At 44.5% G+C, this 16606-nt stretch overlaps 1 protein-coding gene and 1 pseudogene across 7 annotated transcripts in view; one reads left to right on the plus strand and one right to left on the minus strand.

Annotated features, from left to right (window-relative positions):
• Ntm (neurotrimin) overlaps nt 1-16606 on the plus strand; it is a 921649-nt gene that overhangs the window by 491234 nt on the left and 413809 nt on the right. The gene's annotated exons all lie outside the window — the stretch shown is intronic.
• On the minus strand, nt 13785-15081 carry LOC111757674 (dihydrofolate reductase-like; annotated as a pseudogene).

The following is a 16606-nucleotide window of genomic DNA, read 5'->3' on the forward strand; positions in this document are numbered from 1 at the left end:
CCTCACAAATTAGAAATCAGGATGTTGGGTTTGGCTGTTTGTTGCTTGCCAGGACCTACACATCAGCACATAACCTTTTCATGCAGTGCATCTTAAGTAATTAAAAAGGAAAAGTCAAAACATTAGTAGTCTATATTCAAAGGTCATGATATCTCTGGTTTCCTTCCCAATGCTTGAGACATAAAACTTGAGGTCTTCTCCACTGGGCTGGTTTAAAACTCAAATGGAAATCACAGCTACTTGTGTGAAGCTACTCTTCCAATACATCAGGTCGACCTCTAAACTTTGATGTTATGGTCATATTCAGGGAGTCCGTACATTGCTATAGGGTTAAAAAACTAGCATGGCCTCATCCTTATCCCTTGTTCAAGTGAGGAAAGTGAATCTATTTTGAGAGACAAATATTTCCTCTGCTCCACAACTAATTTGTGGCAGAATTAAGACCAAGACTCAGTGTTTGTGACTGCCAGACAGGTACTCATTTTCTGTAGCATTAGTTAGAAACTTAGTGTTTGACAGATTAAAGCGGAAGGTAGGAGGGAGAAGATGGCAAGTCAGTGCCCCAAAACGTCACCTCCATCACAGTTACTGAGCATTTCAGAGTAAACTTCATCTTCCCAATAAGTCCAAGGTATCACAACACTGTACCCACATACCTGAGAAGGACCTGCACCCTTCCAGATGATGAAAAACCAAAATTCCAATAGCTGCAGGTTTTGTGTGATGGGATAGAGGCCATGAAATGTTCAACATGATTGAATAACTTGCTGGATATGAACCGAGCCTGAGTTCTTCCCTGAAACAAATTCGTCTTTATATCAATACTGTGGTCTGGTTACTGCCAATGTCCCATTTTACGGGCAAATAAATCATTAGAACCTTTTAATATTCCTAACTTCTCATATCCAGAAAAGAGTAGAGCCAAGATTTTTGGCTCTAAAACTAGGAGGCTGAGTGCCACCCTATGGTGCCCCTCTAGCTCTGAATATCTAGTGAAAATATCTCCGAGGAAAAGCATAACCTTCCGCAAGTATACCGTCTTCAGTTATATCACAGGCAGACATAGCAGCCCAAATGGAATATGAGAAGAGATCAGAGTTACGGAGAATCTTGACAAGGAGGCTGGGGTGGTGGGGGGGTGAGCAGCACCCTGCTCTGAGCTGGGCACAGTACTGTGCTTAATGAGAGACAAATCCACAAGTGCTGGGTGCACTGTATTTGCAGCATGTACCTGGGGAGCGCGGCATGAAAGAAGAAAGCCCTTCCCTCAGGGAGCCTCCAGCTTGAAAGGAACAGGTCATCAGGCCAAGAGACGAGAGCGCTGGCTTGTCTGTGCTGAGGAGTCTGTCCTGAAGGAGATATCTCCTTGACCCAGCACATTTTACACCACCTCAGGCAGATGAGGCCTCCTCGTAGAGCCAGTTGACACATAGCAATGACCTTCTGCATTTCTGTTGCCATGTCACCTGTATCTGATGGAGCAACATCTTCATTATGAAATTAGATGAAAATCCAAATGCACAGACTAATAGCATCCCACGCTCTTCTTCAGGAACTGAGTGACAGGGACAGCAAAGAGCTAGGGAAGGAGCCAGAAACTGCCCCTTCCCTATCTGATTCCATTTTCATGCCTACCTGTCATCTCTCCCAAATGCCATTAACACAGAGGGGATAAAGTCTCACTGCATTATCAGTCACCACAACAAAAGAGCTTTTTGATTACAGTCTGCAGTGAAATGATGGAATAATGAGACAAATTTTACACAAGAAGTTCCCTGATGGGATAGTGCTCCCAGAACCACAAGGGCCCTTATTTCAGGTACAGGAGGAGTAATGCTTCTGTTCTGGAGGTCTACACACGGTGGCTCTTGAAGACCAGATCTAAATGATGAAGTGAGCCATGGAGCCCTGGCTTCTATGCTAGATGATTCTCAGGTTTATTCTTTTCCACTCAGGAGGAGAAATGGACTGGAAGACTTCCTCAAAACTTGAGCACCTGCTTCCCTCCCCTCCTTCACTGTCCTACTTTCTCCTGGAGACATTGCTCCTCCATGCCAGCCCTACTCACCAACAGTTCCAATTTTGCTACTTCAGAGTGAGCCAAACACAAGCAGGGCTCCATGTGCCAAATCACGCATTGACCCAACCATATCTAGTTGACTTTTCCTGGTTAAATGATTCCTTTCCCTAAGTCCTCATCATTTATCTGTTTATGAAAACCACTAGATCCCATTTTAATAAAGCCACTCCCATACTCCCAGCTGATAATGGAGAGATAATTTTCCATGTGGGAAGGAGGAGATGTAGGTCTCTGGGATGGCTCCAATTCCTGCTTTCTTTTGCTGGTAAAACAGACCCAAGTTCAAGACCCACTACAGAGCAGGACAGTCTGGGGCTGGAGAGCAGTTCCATGGTCTCAGCAGCACCTCAGCATCTTCTTAATTTCCTTCTCTGCAGTCAATAGTACCAGGGTCTTGTTTTTGTGGCAAAAAGATGGCTGCTCCACTGCTTTGCTTCAGTTTCCAGGAAGGAAGAAGGAAAAGTTGTTAGACAGGAAACAATGGATAGAGAAAGCAAAACAGCCCACAGAGGGCTCAGAGATTTCTCATTTCTGATCACTGGCCGGGTCTTCGGTGCTCAGTCTCTCCATAGCTGCACAAGAATCTGTGGCAGGTGGTATTTTAGTTAAACCCATTGCTGCCATAAACTAACTCAGTGGTATCTGAGCATGGAAGATGGAAAAGATACACATCAGGCATCTCAATCATTTTCCCATCACTGAGACAAAATACCTGACACTTGCACATCGAGAGAAGGAAGACTTCCTTTGGCTCACAGTTTCAGCCCATGGCTGGCTGCCTCTGAGATACGAATGGCATTGCAGAGGAGCTTGGTGGAGGAAAACCATGCATTGCATGGTGGCCAGGAAATAGATAAAGGAAGAACCAAGGAAAGCAATGTGCCCTTCTGCGCCATGTCTGTAGTGACCACCTCTAGTCAGGCCCCACCTTCCTAACAGCACATCCAGCTACTAAACTCAGCTATGGGTGAATCCACCAATGAGGGCAGGGCCCCCTTGATTCAAACTCCTTCCACAAATCCTGTCTCTGAACACCTGAGGTTTGGGGAGGACATGATAGAGAGGGTCTCCCATATTCAGATATCTTTTCCTAGGCAGGCTTTTCCAGGGTAGAGCAGGAACAGCCAGGAAGCAGCACTGAGGTTCCACATTGCATTCTCCTCATTGTCTCTCACTTTAGCTTTGCAGTGACCTCCACAAGGTTCCCCCTTCTTGGCCCCAACATTGTCCATCACCCTTGCTGCTCTCGACTCCAGTGTGGCTTTACGGCAGTTTCATTCTTGCCTCTAACCTGCTTTAACAGCTCCTGTGAAATGGGGAGATGTCAGTGAAAGATGTGAATAGGCAGCTGTGACATGGACACGTTCTGGAAATCTAGCGCTCAGCATGAAGAGTGTGGTTAGCGGTAATCTAATGTGCTCTGGGAAGTGGTAAGAGTTTGAGTATTTTCACTACATGTACACAAAAGCAACCATGAGATGCAATCGATATGTTAATTAGCTTGATTGTGGCAATCACTTCAAAGTGCATGCATGCATCAAAACCTCAGATTGTACACCTGGAATAGACGCAATTTTTATTTGTCAATTATGCCTCAATAAAGTTGAAAAAAATTAAAAGGCTTTGAGAATCTAGAAAAGAAATAAAACTAGTGAATTCCATGTCATGCAAAAGGAAACAAGCTCTCTAATCCATGGTCCCCTTCTTTCTGGCTTCATCTCCTGGTATTTCTCAAACACAAAAAGCTCACTGTTTCTTATGAAGCTGGTCATGATCTCTTAACCCACCACTTCTTTGCTCTTTCTGCTCTGCCAAAAATCCTAGGATCCCCCTTCTTCAGTTGGCATCTTCCTACATATTCCTATTCTTTTTTACTGGTACATGTTTGTATTAAATGATTTCACTCATTGTGGGGAGTTGGTACATCTAACATGACACATTTTAATTCTTTAAAACCTAGAAAACCATCTCTTCTGTAAATACATCTGGCTCCTTTGACCCTTAAGTGAACTCATCTCCCAGATTTCAGACTTCTAGCTATCAGGATCTTAGATGCAGTCCTCTGGGGTACCTGCACTAATCCATCCATGGGGTCTCAGATTCCTTGGTAGCTGTTTCATTCAGTACTGCATTTGCTCTGTTGTTATTACTCACTAGATAACTGAGAAAACTGTGTGGGGTGCTTTGTATATGTAAGAGAACCCCAGCCGGAAGAGAGTAACTCACACTTATAAAGTTAGCAAGCAAAGTAGGAATGGCTTTAGCTTTGGTTTCTGGCTCTAGTGGCTGCAATTCAGTTGTTAATCAGTACTGCTGCCCAGTAAACAAGTAGGTGAGAGAGCGGAGTGTGGCTGTAGACTGCACAGCCCATTTTAGAGAAGGCATCTCAGAGTGCAGAGAAAGGTACCATCCTTCCCCTCCGGCTGGTGACTCATCTTTGACCCATCTGCCAGCCCAGCTTTCCAGCCCCAAGCGGTGAGGCAGGTAGAGGCTGCCCTACTTTTGGTCCAGCTCCCAGGCTGAATGCCTGTGGGTCAAAGGTCACATCCTAGCAAGCGCCCCTCATGCTTCTTTGGCTCCTGCTCTTGCTCTCTCTGTCCTCCCCCGCTACCCCCTTTCACGGCTGCAACAGCTGTAAAATCCAAGCAGCCAGCTCTGACGCTGCTGCTAACCACAGGCATTCAGGAACAGTCTTGCTCCAAATCCTGCCTCCCATTTTAATATTTCCTGTGGCGTTTTATAGAAATAGCAGAACAATTGCTCATCCGCAGGGGGTAAAAGGAGCAGGATTTTATATAATTAAATTTGAAAGCAACAAAGTCCTCCAGCCTGTGCAGCATGGAGGGAGGGAAGGAGCGCTGATGGGAGGAGGACCTTCTGGGGACACAGAATCCGGCTTTCATCTCCTCGCCTGGCAGTGGCAAGGCTGTGGACATGATTTGCGCCTTCAGTTCTGCTTCTTCTCGGAGCTGCGGCAAGGTGCACGGCTGCCTTGCCAAGGGTTGCTCAGTGTCACCTGCATCCTAAGCGAGCGTCTGCATTTTAGGAAGTGTTGATAATTTATTTCTGCCTCCTGCACTGGCAGAAGGAGAAAAAATGACAGCTCATCTCCCAAAAGGAACGTTTTCAACGTGATGAGGAACAGAGACCGGCAACATCTGCCTGAAGCCAGCGTGCCTGGAGTTTCCCGCAAACAGTTTCCATGAAAATCAAACAAAGGAACACAGAGAGTGGCCAGGCAGACTCCTCTTCTCTCTGGTGCCCAGTGTAAGAAGAGTCCCAAGGTCCCCTTCCTTCCGGGGCTAGGGGACTACAGCCCTCCCCACATGGGCTCACTGGGCTGGCATGGGCTCTCCGGCCAGTCATTGCTTTGCTGTGTACTAAGTGACACATAATTACCCACTTTGTCACAATGCATGTGACTTTGATGACCAGCTGTGTGGCCATTTAAAAAGATACCTCAGAAGGTCTTTAAAGGGAGGTAGCATTCCTTTGAGGGTTTGTTTCAGGACCCCAGAAGCTTAGGACCCAGTTCCCCTGGTGAGAGCAGTGACCTCCTCTTGTACTAAGTTAGGTGAGGGAGAGAAAGGATAGGAACAAAGAGCTTGTGCCCTATAGTTCACCTCTTCTGTGTGATAGATTATTTCCAAAACCTGGAACGGATGTCTGTGAGAAGCTTCTCCCTCCCCTCTGAAACTTCCTGCTTAAACCTGGATTTAACACCAGTGGCCAATCCCTTGTACTGCAGGGCTCATCCCCTTTGCTCATGGAGTCTCCTCCTCCTCAGCACACCCAGTGGTGCCTCCTCTCTGCAGCAGGCCCTTCTCCCTGACCCAGATCTCTGCTCTGAGGAAGGTGCCTGGCTCCGCTGAGATAGTACATGTGCACACACATAAAAGCCAGCACACGCAGGAACACTCAATCACACACATGTGTGCACAGTCCACTGACCCTCAGAGCACACACCTCTGTGTGGAGATGCTCACTGCACTGCCTGTGAACAGAGCTTCCTAAATACATTGTGGACCTGCAGATGCTGCTAGAGATCAGGCCACAAGTTTTCTTACCTGCTCGTTAGTGCAATTAACTGACTTTGCTGTACTAATGGTAGGGCAACGTGCGTACAGCAACTGCCTGCAGCAGCCTGCCGAGTGCTGGGGAGGGGGGACGGTGGCAGGAGCTGAGCACTGTGTGGTGGTTACCGTAGGAGCTAGGAAATCCATAAGCTTTTTTTTTTTTTTTTTTTTTTTTTTTTTCTGTAAATCAGGGTTGCCCTGTTCGGTTTATATTAACAATTTTCAATCATTTCTATTTGTGCTAGATTGACTGCCTGTTCGTTTACTGAATAAAAGCAGCACCGCCACTCAGCTGCTTGTCAGATGGCTCGGAAGGGTGGAAATAGAGGGACACGCTATCAATGTTGTCCCCCAGACTCAGGCCAAGAGAGGTGCTTGCATCCAGACTGAGGCCACCTGAGGACTCCACAGCACCTGCTCGTGTCTCTAACCAGTGCACGTTTGGCCATGAAGTAACAAGTGGCATAGATGTGTCAGAATATTTCATTCACTTAACCTTTCCTTCTGATCTCACTGAAGGCAAGCATTTGACTAAATAAAACCCAGCTCTGCTGTAGCCCAGCCCACAGGTAAGTTTCTGCCCTCATCTGTAAAGAGGAAACTGTGACCTAGACTCATGGCACCATGAGTCCTTCAAGCTCTAAAAGGAGCTGAACTGATTAAAAATCCACAGAAAATGAGCTTATCTTCTTACAGGGCAGATACTCTCCCTTTACACAGGCTGAAACACAACTGCATTCCAAGTGATAGAATCCATAGAAAATACTGGATTGCAGGGAATCAGGAGAGCAAGAGACCTATCCTTGTTTCAAAGAGCAGAGGGACTGTGAAGGAGAAGGGCTCAATCAAGGTGTATGTGGAGGGGAAGGTGGTGTGTGACGGGCAGGAATGGTGGCAGACAGGCTGCACCATGGGTTAGAGGTGTCACACTCTGGGGCAGGCATCTGGGACACTGTGTTGGAGGGCAGGGAATTCATGGGTGGTGATTTGAGCTCCTAAGAAAGATACATTTCCAAGAACACAGAGATTGTTTCATTTGGTCCATGCTGCTGAGAGATCAAGGATTCCAGCAAACACTGTCCCTCCAGATGGGCCCCACTGTGTCAACTAGGGGCCATCTGGGAGCCACCCCACAGCCAGGAAGAACGTCCCTGGGATGGAGCTTGGTGTTGTTTATATAAATCCTGCTGATTCCTCTGTGGACAAGTGCTGAGTTTTCAGATGCTCCGAAGTGATGCGTTGTGAGACTAGTAGCAGGTCCAGACTCCTTTTGTCTCCTCTGGGTCACCCTGTTTACTGCGCCTACTTCAGACAGTGCTTCTGAGCCTCATTCCAGCCACTCCAGAATTGCAGTCTCCATTTCGCCAGGCAAATTATTCCTATTATCTCTCTGGTACCCCTCATCCTGTCCAATGAGCCAGGCAAGGGAGTAGGCCTCAAGGAGAGGGTAGATTCTTGCATTTGTTAAACTGTCACTAAGTAAAAATGAACAATGGATTTGAACTTAAAGATTTGATTTGATACTCCACTTTTCCACATTCCATAGTGGTTACTTTGTTAGTATTTTTAAATATGAGCCTTGGTTTACTCATTTGTCAAATGGGGACTTGGTTTCTCTGGACAGAGTGTTTAGAAGAGATTAAATTACACAAGGAAATATAATTTATTTTGCAGATTCAACATTTTGACACCAATTATGGTTGTTACATCTCTTCAAAGAGAGATAATCTCTCATTTTCAAAAATTTATCAAGCAGATCAATGTATGGAAATTAACATACTGTGTGCGTGTCACATAGCCGCTTTGAAGCGGCTGCCATTTCTAACATCACTGAGCAGGATTGGGTGGTTTCTAGCATAAGTGGGGTATCTACCACTTTCCCCCACTTTCCTCAAGACTTTGCCCCTGGAGCTTAGGTACCCAGCACCTCTCTGGGCATTTGACTGCACAGCTATTAGGAAAAGCTGTCTGGTGCTCCCTCCTTTGAAGGAACCGGGAAGTGTAGGGATCCCGTCTCCTCCAAGCCCAGCCTGTTCTCCTCCCAACAAGCAGGTGACCTCAAGGACAGGAGGAGTAGACAGAGCGCACCCCTTGCCCTGCATTGTGGGCAGTGTCCAGGCCAGGCCAGCACCTCAGAGGGTGAGAACATGTTTCTCCTGACAAGATACCACTTTGCTATCTAACGTTCTACTTCAGGTCGCCCAGGGCAGGTGCTGGGCAGTGTGTCAGCTTCCGGAGAGGACACTTCTCCTGCCACCAACTCCTCACCTCTCACCGTATCCTTCTCTCTCCCGAGGCAGAGTTTCAGTGTCATTCGCAGAGTTTAGAATTCACTGTGGACCTCGGAGCTCTTGTTGGGGATTTCATCTAGTCCAAAAGGGTACAAGGAGCCAGAAAAGGCCAGGGACATCAAAGTAAGCACAAGAGTTCCGAGTAGAGAGAACTAGGGTCTTAACTATTCATAGAGATTCATTCTAGGTCAGAGGCTATGTATCAGTTGTTTTGGGGGCTCAGCCACTCAGGTGAAGGCCCTCTGAAAAATCACATCATTGCTGGACTAAAATGTATCTGAAGTGAGGGTGTAGGAGGAGGAGAAGGGATCCAGAAACCCACTCATGCAAATTCAGGGATATAAATGACTCAGTTTCCTTCTTCATAAAGATGAGGATTGGGAGTTGCTTTGCTGGCAGATTAGCTAATGAGTGGGTGTTGTGTTAATTAACGTTGCAAAGAATTGTGAAAGCAAAAAACTTTAAAAGTTCCCTGATATCATATGACTTGGATATGCCAGGATTTTTATGAGTGAAGGAGTAATAGAAACCTGGCAGCAGAATGCGTGTGCACACTGAACAACTCCAGTTAGAGGGAGAAAGAAATCTCCGAGTGTCCTAACACATTAGCACATGTTCCTTTTTCCCACTGAAATAGTCCTGTCATATTTTAGATGACTTGGGCTGCAAATAATCAAGGACATCCTGACAGAAGCTTAAACAATAAAGACATCAAAGAAGCCCAGAGGTAGGTGCTCAAAAGCCAGCTGTGGCCCTGTAGGTGACGACCCAGAGCTGCTGTCCATCAGGCCACAGAGGCTGCATCTTTATCTCCTGAGTGGAAGGCAGTTATCCTCCATCCCTCCCACCATCACCTTACCATGATCAAAGTCAGAAAAGATGGCCTAGAAGAGGGCACACTCGTCTTTTGATCTGGTTCTTCTGCTGTATAAAAGACCCATTCCCAGCTGCAAAGGAGACAGGAAAATAAAACACCTGGTGATTCTAGCCTCCGCTGTGGGAAGCCTGCTGTGCCAGTAGGAAAGAAAGGAGAGCAAGAAAAATGTTTTATGTAGATATTGTTATCAATGGGCTTCTAGACAGAGATCTGCTGTTGGCTTGGGAACAGTCACTGTGAGAGCACTTGGGGCCATTGTGTAGCTTCCCTCTGAGTGCCAGCAATACGTCTGGCTAATTAGGAGAGGTAGACCCACTTCTCTGCATCCTCGCCTCTTTGTGTGTTTGGTCTGGGTCTGTAAGGCTTTGAGCTCATTGTACCTTCTTCTCCACCTGTGGGTCATCCTAAACAATCTCCAACAGGATGAGCACAGGGAACCTGCACTGCAGACTGGAATCCTCAGCTTTAGCCCCAAGATGCAGGAAATTATGGCAGTGGAGGCTTGGGATCCTTAGCAGTACTGCATTCCCCAGGTGTCTACTATTCTGCAAGTCTGGACATGGTACAATACTTAGATGGTGGCCATGAACCTACCCATGTATTGTGCCCCTACTTGGGGCTGAGAGAAATAGGCATTCTGTTGGAAAAACCAGGCAGAGAGCCTAATGAGAAATTTGTCAAAAACTGGTTCAAGGACACTGCCTAGCCCACAGGCTTCCATCTGCTGGCACCCTTCTCTTCCAAGTGAGGTACCGGCAGTGTTTGTCTGCCTGGCCATCCGACCCCTCCCATTCTCCAAGTTGCAAACCAGCAGCAGCAGCAGCAGCAGCAGTGGGTTCTCTCCCTACCAAACCAGAGCGGGTGCGTGGAAGCTGTTCATTCTCCTCCCTCTGTCCTGATGCATTTTTCATCATTAAAGGGAAAATGTCATTTTGGTGACACATATTAGTATGATTGGTGTCAGGAATGAATCTTCCTTTCTCTGTCAGCCTTGCTTCACGCAATCCTAAGACAATGTTCTGCTAAAAGGCCACTTCCATTTCCAAGTCAAGCAGCGTGTGAGAAGGACAGGCTTCAGCTGTGATGGATGGGGGATCTACACTGGCCCTCTGCCAAGGAGCGGCTGGAACTTGACCCCTGCACCACAGGGGAAGCCGAGCAAGGTTCTGGGAAACCTGTGTCTTATTTCTGGTTGAGTTCTGTTGAGAACAGACTCTTAAGGCTAGAAAATCTGAAGTGATAAAGTTTTAAGAGGTAAAAATTTCCCATTATCATTTGCATATAGAATCACCTTAATTCAAACTTTCAAACTGTTTCTTCCCACCAGAAAGGTAAGCTGGACCTTTCCCATCTTTTCCAGATGTAGATCTGAGCCTTGCAAGCTGGAGTTAATGATACATTCCTCCTCTACAGCATGCCTTATCTGATGTTCTGTATAAAATAACCTTTTAGAGCTCATTTAGAGCTCAATTTTCTCATGCATGAAATACAGATAATGGTACTTAGACTTTCACAACTACTGAGAGGCTGATTCAATTCAGTGGGTATTTGTTGAGCTCACATTCTGGGTCACATATGTTGCCTTGCTTTGCAAAGGTTTTAAGACAACCAGAAAGGACACCTTCCTCCAGATGCCTATAGGAAGTAAAATCAGAGAGTCAATTATAATGCAAATAAAACTAATAAATAAGTAAATAAATAAATGAAATGTAACTATGTCCACTAATGGGGGAAGTAAGCGTGAAGAACACTGGTTAAAGTAATGTTTCCCAGCAGAAATGAGATTTTGAAAGCTATGAATGGATCATAGAAGGGCACATCTGCCGAGTGAAAAGTCTGAGCCAATGGTTCATGATTCAGAGACAATAATCCAGAAAGGGCTGACTGGTCCTGGTTGACTGGGTCTTAGTTGTTAGTGAGGGTAGAAGTGCCCGTGGCAGAAACTGATGTACTAAGTCAGTATGAAAACTTCACTTTGATATGTACTATTCGTTATATCAGCTGTACTAGTTCTTTATATACACACTTAAGAAATGATCTGTGTAATGACTTAAGTGGCCTGAAAAATCATTTAATAGAAAATTATCAATAATAAATATAAAATCTTTGGGTTCAATCACACCATAAGATGTGATGAAGTGTAGCTAGATCTACATATAGAATAACCATGAATGGGGCAGCTAGGCTGCTGTAAAGACTGGCAGGGGATGCAGAACTGGTGGCTTACTGGATAATTTTCCCAACCAGTGACACTTCCTGATAAAGATCAGTACAAGTCAAATAAAATCTTTCCTTGACTTTTGAGGTAGTTACAATTCCTACAGAATTAATAAATGTTAAAGTCTTGCAAGACTGTTTGTGTTTATTTTTCAAATGGAATATATTTGAAGACTTACACTTTAAAAAGAGAAAGGTTTCTCTCTGCTAAACACGTGGCAGATATTTTCTATTTGTGAGTGAATGGAGGGTGCATTGCTGGGCACCCAGCCTCCTTGACTCCCCCGCACTGGATGCACGGGAGTGCTGCCTCCCCATTTATGGTGGAAATCAGTCTCCATTCAAATTCAGTCCTCCTTCCTCTCACAGAGTCTGCCCTGGCCTGGCTGTGATGCATCAGTTTAGGCAGAGGCAGGGTTGGAGGCAGAAAGATGAGTTAAGATTTTTTAACATGATAAATCTGTAAAAGAGAAAGCAAGTGTGTATTGGTGGTACATAGGAATCTGAAGACGAAGAATCCATGCACAAGACCCCTATACACTAGTGAGATAATGGACATAAATGTCCTTGTGAAGTTTACAGCACTAACAAATAGTGCTGCAGTTGGAGTTAAATAGTATTACACTCACTTTACAGAAAGGAATCTCAAGTCCCAGACAAGGTGCAGGGGTTTTGGCAAAGACAGGGAGCAGGTAAGGAATTGCATTAGATGGCCAGTGGCTCAAGCCTTCATTTCCACTATAATTACTAATACAAAGAAGCTTCCAGCCAACCTGGAGACCTATAAGCTGAGCACCTGGGCAGAGCAAATACCAAGAGGGAAACAGTTTCTGGAAATATTCAACTTCTGAGTACTCTATCCATTACCTTTTATAGAATAGCTGGAAAACTCTAGGATTCCAAAGATGAAGATTGTAACATCCATCTTCTGTGTTTGCTTATGCCTCTACATATTCATCGATAACATTTAAAACAAAGGAAAGATATAATTACAAGGGGAGAGTTTTTAAAAGATATTAAAGGTTAACAGGATTCTTAGCATTTGTGTCATGTCAATTTCCATGTAATTATGCTTAATTCCCAGAATTCAGAGTCAGTTATGCCTGTTAATGCTAAAGATAATATCCTTGGAAAATAATTTATAAGATCGTTTCTCAAAATTTTCAGATCCAAACCGAGCAACCTGGCTAATAGTCTGATTAGTATTAATGTTATTCGTGGATAGAAAGTGCTAGGAGGTCAGAGCTGGATGTTGGGATTAAAGTGGATTCGTTATGAGAATGTAGTTAGATATCCCTCCCCAGAGCAAAATGACTGTCCTGGAAATATGTATATTACCTGATTTATAAATTGCTCCTATTTTGCTTGGATAAATAACGAGAATGTGGGGTAGGCACGGCAGTTCCTTGGAAGGCTACTGCCTCTTAGAAGGAAGAAGGGAGTCTGCCGTGGGGTCTGCTCATGGGGAGACACAACCACCTAACCTAGGAGAAAAATTCTGAGGTGAGGGTGCAAGATCCTAGGGTGTTTTTATATTTTTATTCATTCATTTCTCCTCAAATTTATTTGAGACACATCTGTTGAAACAAAGTGATTAATAAGACCCTGTTCCTTCCTTTTTTGTTTTTCCTCTTGTGACTGTGCATTTTCTTCTTGTAATACTGACCCTGCTTGGATTCACTGACTGTGTGAGCACTCCTAAGATTCATCTCCTCCAGCAGTGCAGCTGATAGTACCTGTTATGTTACATCACCTAGATTGGTACTCATGTGGCAAATAATTGTGAGAAGGGAACTCTGACCTCAGCTCAACAAGCAGAAGCAATCTTTCCTGATAACTCCCACGCTGAATTGAGGGGAAATTTTTCTAAAACTCTGCCCTGTATGGTCTTGGGCTTGCCATTTCATTGAGCCTGTGAGGTCTTGTGGAAGTTACTCAGCTGTGTTTTCAGGAAATGCAAGTGAATAACAGTTTCTCAAATGAAGCTGCTGTTATACACTTTCTTGTGAAGGAAACCACACTGAGTATAACGCTGGTTACTTGGGTTCCTGAATTGTTTATACTTTTCGACAATTGCTGTCATAATCCTCCGCCACTGTAGTGAAAAATGAAGGATTGTATGGAAAGTCAGTTGGTTTTCATCCACCTCTGGGAGAGTAAATGACAGGGAAGTGAGGAGGAGGTGGAGGAGGAGAGGAAGAACAAAAATGTAGAGGTGTTTTGTAGCCTGGTTCCTCTGGGTGTTAGAAGTTGAGCTTTTGGTAGGAGAAAGAAAGTCAGGTGCGGTGGGAGGCGCATTCATTAGGCCAGGCAGCAGAGTCCTTGGAAGAGGGAGTGCAAAGCCGAGGGGGGACCCTGGCCTCAGGTAGGAGTGGTGGGGAGAAGAGGAGTGTGAGGCCCTCTAACTAATCCTGCAGAGCGGATCCCCCGCCTTGGGTTTATTTTCCTATGAATCCACATATGCTTTCTTGCACCCTTTAAAAACTGCTCTTAGTAAGCACACATGAATTACCTAGAATCAGTTGTGATGCAGGGGAAACAGGGGGAAAGATGAGCATATTTCAAGATCTGTACTCATGCTGACAATTGAATTGCGGGGTAGACAGAAGCATGGCATTCAAAAAGTCACTGGAGGTCACATCACTTCAGATGTCCTAGCTACTGGTTTGGACAGCAGCAATTTTACATGGAAATCATACTTAAAAGGTTAGTGATATACCTCGGACAGCCTGACCTAATAAGCCAGGGCGGCTCTGCCACCTATTAATTTATCCAAAACCTTCTGAGTCTTATTTAGATATTATTTGTGCCCGCATAACCTTTTACAGAGAGATGATTGTTTTTATCCTTTTAGGAAGTGTCTTGATTCTTTTTTTTTTTTTTTTTAATTTTAGGCTAGATGACAATTAAGTATGCATCTCCACTATTCTTTCTCTTCCTATTTTTTTAAAGAAATATTTCTTAAATGGCATCTGTTTAGAAAAAATTATCCAGATGTAAAAAAGTCAGAACAAGCCTTTTTTTCTAACATATAAACATGTAATTTTTTAGGAAGAAAGGAAACAACTTGAAATAGATGAGAGTGACACCTTCATAATATCATTATTTTCATAGACTTCAGATTTGTACTTGGTGTCCTCCTCTGGGACCTCAGAAAGCGCACCTCGGTATTCGGGGAGGGGCCTGTATTTTCTTCAGATGAATGTCTGGAAAAAATATACCACTTGCAACTCCCTATGTGGTCCCTGTGACAAACAGTTTGATGTGGCCTGGGCGACCTGGAGTTTCCTTATAAACAGAACCTGAGTTCTCAACTTAGTACTATATTAACTCTGTCTTTCAGAGGTCCATTCTTCTCAGGAAGGGAGAACCAGGGCTTCCTACCTGTAAGCATCAGATTTGGCTTACCTTCCTCGGAGATGGCTGTGCTCACCCTTGGGAATACCTGAGTTCATTCCTGAGCAGGGACAATCAAGTCCCCACTCCTGCTGATGCCCTGTTCTGGGACACAGCAATGACACACTTCAGAGGGCCGACCATGGCGGTGGCTTGCTCCAAGCTGGCTCTCCCACAGTTCTTATGCTTCCTTATTTCTGTGTCTTCATTTTTCTTCTCAATGTTCCATGATTTGGAAGACCCCAACAGCAAATCATCTTAACACTTGAAATTTCCCCAGCTGTGTTCTTTATTTAAATTCAACAAATATTTATCAAGACCTATTGTGTTCTAGGCCTTGTGTTAGACTCCAGGACTATAACAGAAGACAAACACAGAGAGGAAACTGTCTCAAATATTATGTGTACCATGAGAGGAACTGGCACAATGGTAGTGGAGTAGAATAATTCCCCTTATGAGAAAGTTAGAGCTTAAACCAATGAATAGTGTGTAGCCAGAAAAACATGGCAGTAGTATTCCAGCATAGTCAAAGGACCTAAACTGGGAAAAAGGAAGCTTTGAGACATTACAATAGTAATTGAAATAAGGCCTGCCATGGCTTTCCTAGAGAAGTGCTAGGAGATTCAGCGGAAAGTACCAGAGGTCACATCCTGAGGGGTGGGAAACTGTGGAGAAGTTATGGGGTTTTATTCAATTAAAATGAGGAGCCACAGATTATTTAACAGAGTAAGATGGTCAGGTTCAGAAAAGAATTTAAATTAAAATAGACCTAGCAAATGCTGACTTGGAGCCAATCCATGTAAGAGGGAATTTAAGTGATTCAGATAAGAGAATGAGGAGCCAGGGTGGCTTAGGCCAGGGAGAGCAGCAGAGCCCGAGGGATGTGCGTGGCTGTGAAACAGTGACAGGAAAGGGGGACTCAGAGCTCTGTAACGAGGGACCAGTGCTGGGGGAGGGCAGAGAGGCCAGAAGCGTGACCTCGTGACTTCTGACTTGAGGAACTGGGTATGTGATGTATGATTCTTAAGCCACAGTGCTAACTGTTGGAAGCGGTATTTGAAGAGTATGCATAGCCATTTTGGGTAAAAATATTTCTCTTTTTATTTCTAATTGTTTTCAAATATCATTTACATTTTTCATTAAAGTGTTTGGCACAATATTACATTTTGGGCAAAAAATCTCTGATATCTGGAGAACATAATCGATGGTATCATTCTCCCAGATAAGTGCTAAGAGCGAGCACTTACTGGCAATGACTATTGTGAAGTTACTTCCTGGGTGTTGAAAGAACAAGGGCCGCTAGCTACATGTGTGAAGTCCATGATAGCTAGGCCTGGTCCCTTGCAGGGCACACTACAGAGCACACACATTAGGTAAATGGATTATATTTTAAAAGAGGCTTTGGATGGTAAGAAACTTTTCCAAAGTCAAGCTTTAACTTTTAGTGCTTCTGTTTTTCATTCAATGCCACTCAGTCTCACACACACGCCCAGTCTGTCCCATAGCACTGTCCTCTAGCCCAGCGCCGAGGAGCCCAGTGTAAGTTCATTTGTGCTGTTTTTCATGAACACATTATTCTGCACTTGTCTGCTTTTCTGTATATTCACATACATAACTATGTGGGTTATTTGTAACTCATCTTTGTCAAATGGAGATTTGATTACTTAAG

This window comes from Cavia porcellus, unplaced genomic scaffold (assembly GCF_034190915.1).
Source record: "Cavia porcellus strain 051 isolate PalLab524CR breed Dunkin Hartley unplaced genomic scaffold, mCavPor4.1 scaffold_9, whole genome shotgun sequence".
Classification (NCBI taxonomy): domain Eukaryota; kingdom Metazoa; phylum Chordata; class Mammalia; order Rodentia; family Caviidae; genus Cavia; species Cavia porcellus.